Below are 5,179 nucleotides of genomic sequence, written 5' to 3' on the forward strand. Positions count from 1 at the left end.
CTCTCTCTCTCTCTCTCTCTCACACACACCATACACACAAGTACCAAATTGTGAACCTTGTACATATAGCTTAGTAATGAAGAAGCACATGCAAGCTCTATACCAGTATGTAACATTTTTCCATCAATTAAAGGATTGTATCACCGTATAAACTGAGCTCCAACGAAGTTGTCAAATGCCGTTCATCCCCTCAGAGTTACTCTCCTTTTATTGTCCCCATCTACTGCCTTCTTTCTTTTTATGTGCAATAAATCACAACATGATTTAGATTTCAGTGAGAAGAATGATGCAAAAAGTGAAATTCTGATAAAAGTGACATCCAGACTTCCCCTTGCTAACCCAGACTTTTTCCCATTAATCAGACATTAGTCAAGATCGCACCAATGGTTTTTATGCTGTTTTTACTGCCACTGCAATACTGTACTGTATTATACATTCATTACAATAATCTATCTATCTGTCTATTGCCAGACCATAAGCGGTGGCCACAAACAAATCACCTCCATACCGCCCTGTCCCCTGCCACTTCACTGTCCTGCTCCCAGCTCACACCCCCCTCTCTCATATACCTCTCCACTCCATTCCCCCATCTCATCCTTGGCCTCCTCCTCCCTCTCCCCCCCCCTCCACCTCACTCACATACTCTCTCCTCATCAGTCTCTCACTCTCCATCCTCTCCACCACCTCAGTGTGTTTATCCTAATGCTTCCTATTCACATCCACATCCACACCACAAAGCTTCTTCACTTCCTCATTTGTCAGTCTGTTTCTCCCTGTGACTCAACATTCTACAATAATCACACGGTATAATATATATATGTATAATAATACTGTACTGTACACTGATAAACATGTCTTTTATTTACATTATTGTGGTGAACATAGCTGAAGTGGTCAAGCAGTCCTGGCTGCTTCTGGCTTTATCAGACTTTTTCTGATATGTAAGAATCTAGTCCGGTAGCTCCTCAATTCTGATAAAAGCGAATTCCGGTTGACTGAAGTCCGTTATATCATGGTTTTATAGTATTTCGACAGCATATGTACACTATTTATGTACACAAGCCCACATGACAACCACACTTACACACCACCAGTACACAGTATACCACACTCTCAACTTACTGCTTTTGGCGTTCATTTTTTTTTCCCCTTCTCCATTCCCACTCACCCACTTATTATTATGAACCTTTCACACACTGCCAAGGTAACAACATTATTTCACACAGAACTTGGCAAAACAATGACCAAAATATTCAGTATGTCATTAAAACGTTTCTTTGTCCATATCTGATATCCCAACATCAACAGTAAATATCAGTATTGGTTCAGTACTAGAAAAATTGCAAATATCAGCAATACATTGGTTCGGCAAATCATACCGGTTACAGCACTACCCAGTGGTGAAGGATACTCCACTCTGGCCAGTCACCACAAAGATTTTCTGATGGGGTTATGCTGAAGGTTTGCCCGTGTTGTACAAGTACAGTACATAAGGTAAATGTGCTGCTGTGTAAGCGGCTGCATTCCAGTAAGAAAATAATGGATTGTACTTTGTGAGTGAGTTGGATAAAAGAGAGAAAAAGATAGAGTATCAGGAGAAATTGAAAGATGAGTGGAACGCAGTGAAAGATCGGGAAAATGGCAGCGTGGAGGAGGAATGGCAGTTGTTTAAGAGTGCTGTGGTGGGGCATGCAGAAGAGGTGTGTGGTGTGAGACGTGTGGGTGGTGGTGTAAGAAAAGGAAGTGAATGGTGGTGCGAGGAAGTAAGTATGGCTGTCGCTGAGAAGAGACGTGCATATGAAGTGTGGCTGCAGAGGAAGGATGAGATGTCATATGAAAGGTATAAGGAGAAGAGGAATAGAGCGAGAAGGGCTGTGCGTGATGCTAAAGTGGCAGCAGATGAGAGGTGGGGTAGGCGGCTGACAGAGAATTTTCAGCAGAATAAGAAAATGTTTTGGAAGGAGGTGAAAAGGGTGCGAAAGGGAGAGTCTGGGAAGGAAGAACGAGTAAAAGCAGAGGATGGAAGGATGTTAATTGAGATGGATGCAGTAAGGAAGAGATGGGCAGAGTATTTTGAAAGATTGTTAAATGTAGAGGAGGAAAGGGTGGCTGAGATTGTGGCGGATGGAAGGGTGCAAGGAATAAATGTGTTGGGAGAGTTGAATGATTCTTTGATCACGAAGGAGGAAGTGGAGAAGGCAGTAAAGGAGATGAAAGCAGGGAAAGCTGCAGGTATGGATGGGTGTGCTGTGGAATGCCTGAAGGGTGGTGGAGTGACTATTGTTGACTGGTTAGTAAGATTGTTGAATGTGTGCTTTGAGAAAGGTATGGTGCCAACTGACTGGGCAAGTGCTTGTGTGGTCCCGTTGTATAAAGGCAAGGGTGATAAGTATGAATGTACTAGCTTTAGGGGTATAAGTCTGTTGAGTGTTGTAGGTAAGGTGTATGGTAGAGTGTTAATTATGAGAGTTAGAGAGGGTACAGAGGGAGTAATTAGTGATGAGCAGTGTGGCTTTAGGAGAGGGAGGGGATGCGTTGATCAGGTGTTTGCTGTGAGACAAGTGTGTGAAAAGTATTTAGCGAAAGGCAAGGATGTGTTTTGGGCATTTATGGATTTAGAGAAAGCGTATGATAGAATTGATAGGGAGGCTTTGTGGACTGTTTTAAGATTGTATGGACTTGATGGTAGGTTACTAAAAGGGGTGAAAAGTTTTTATGTAAATAGTAGAGCGTGTGTAAGAGTGGGAAATGCTGTTAGTGATTGGTTTCCCGTGAGAGTGGGGCTGCGACAGGGATGTGTGATGTCGCCTTGGTTGTTTAATATTTACATGGATGGTGTTGTAAGGGAGGTGAATGCAAGAGTTTTAGGTGGTCTGAGTCTGGTAAATGTTGATGGAGGAGAGAGGAATCTGAAGCAGCTGCTGTTTGCAGATGATACTGCACTGGTGACTGATTCAGAGGAGAGATTGAGAGAGTTGGTAGAGGAGTTTGGAAGGGTGTGTGAAAGGAGGAAATTGAAAGTAAATGAGAATAAGAGTAAAGTGATGAAGTGTACGAGGTTGATAGATGGTAGGGGGATGAATATAGTTTTGAATGGTGAGTTGCTTGAGGAGGTAGATTGTTTTAAATATCTAGGGTCACATGTTGCTGTGGATGGAAGAATAGATGCAGAAGTGAAGTTTAGAATAAATGAAGTAGGAAAGGTGCTGGGAGGAATGAAAAAAGTGTTTAAATGTCGTTCGCTTAGAATGGATGTAAAGAGAAGGCTGTATGAGGGTGTTGTGGTACCGACTGCATTATATGGGTCTGAAACATGGAATATGGGTGTAGCAGAGAGGAAAAGTTTGAATGTAATGGAGATGAGATGTCTGAGGAGTATGTGTGGAGTGACGCGTATGGATCGGGTGCGAAATGATGAAGTGCGAAGAACTGGAGTTGTTCGGGAGATGGCTGGTAGAGTTGAGCAGAGGGTGTTGCAATGGTTTGGGCATGTGGAGAGAATGGATAATGAGCGATTGGTGAAAAAGATAACTAGATCTGATGTGAGAGGTGTAAGGCTGAGAGGAAGACCACGAATAGGATGGATGGACAGTGTGAAGAGAGCGCTGGATGCGAGAGGGATGTCTGTTGAGCAAGGAAGAGTGGCTGTGCGTGACAGAAATAAATGGAGAGAAATTGTGAATGAATAAGTGATGACGCAGCCCTGAGGGGATATTCTCCCGCATTTGGTCTGATCAGCTAGTCAGGTCAGGTGCGGGTAAGGGGATGGGTCTGTTATGATGTGGCAGGGGTAAACCAGTTCTGCTGTCGGGCCCTGCTGCGGATGTCACTGATTGCATTGCCCAGTTGACCCTTGTGCGGTGTGGTGCGGTGAGGATCTGTCCGTTCTCCCCTTTGGGGCTAAGATGCGAATGAATGTGTTTGAATGGATGAGTAAATGGAGAGTGAGTCGTCCTGTCTCGGCTACCTCCCTTTCCTTGGGGGAAGCAGCCTAGGTATATAGATAGATAGATAGAGACATAAAAAAATGAATCATAAAGTCAGAGATAAACCATAGATAGAACATCATGAGCAATGCAGCACACAGGTCACATGGTAATATATAAAAAGAGATATACCATAGACAGACACTGAGTAGTGGTTCATATGGTAATTCATTATCTGACTCATAGTGAGCATGCACTTCCTATATAATTATCAAGCCACCAGCTGACAGATAAGACAGATCAGCAAAACAGATAAAGTTATCATTGCAGGTTATCAGTTTACAGCACACCATCAAAGCCACCATAGTTAGGAACCTTACCCATGAGGTAATATATATTAACCACGCATTTAGTGCCTTTCCTCTCATAAGTTCACAATATACCTAAACAAACTGACACAGTAACAAATGTCCTCTTACAAACTGTATATGGTAACTGCTTCTAATTTCCCAACTAATCCTGCTTCCGGATACTACCCCATCTCAGTTGTTAGTGGGAAGAAGGGTACAGTAACTGCTTGAATGATTATGAGGATGAAATACTACATGAAGCAGTTAATAATCACTTCCATTAATATGTTTTCTGTACATATGCCAGCGATCCTGATGACTTAAATACTTTACTGTAAATGGAGGGAATTTTACATTGTGCTGAATACTGTACAAAATTCATCACATATTCCAAAGTCTTTTCTTGATAAAATAATAATTCAGTAACATCCCTAAACACTAATTCAACGACCCCCTACGATGGTGGACCACAGTAGTGCTATTCATGTGCCACAGTGCATTCTACCAAAAAGTAATACTGAAATGCGAATAATGAATTCTGTAACAACTATGTTCTAAACACAGTCTCTACCTAAATGCAGAGGCAACCAATGGCAACACTCAATCAAATGCTGACTTCTATTTAATATCAAGAGTGACAGTACCCTTGAAACTCTGGTATAGTAATATGCCTTTGGTAACATACTGTCTGGAATTAAAAGATAATCCTCCCATATTTGCACATATTGTCAATATGTTGCTATTAAATGTAGCAACATGGCGTCACGACTATCATTTGTCAACATATACATTTCAAATAACAAAAAATACAGGGTAAAAATGAGAAGTGAGGTACTTAAGGAGGCTGAGGTTGCCCGATATAAATTTCAAATAAAGTGGAATCTCCTAAACTGCGGCCTTATG

This window comes from Coenobita brevimanus, chromosome 71, assembly GCF_032717465.1.
Source record: "Coenobita brevimanus isolate Jiangsu-jjx chromosome 71, ASM3271746v2, whole genome shotgun sequence".
NCBI lineage: Eukaryota > Metazoa > Arthropoda > Malacostraca > Decapoda > Coenobitidae > Coenobita > Coenobita brevimanus.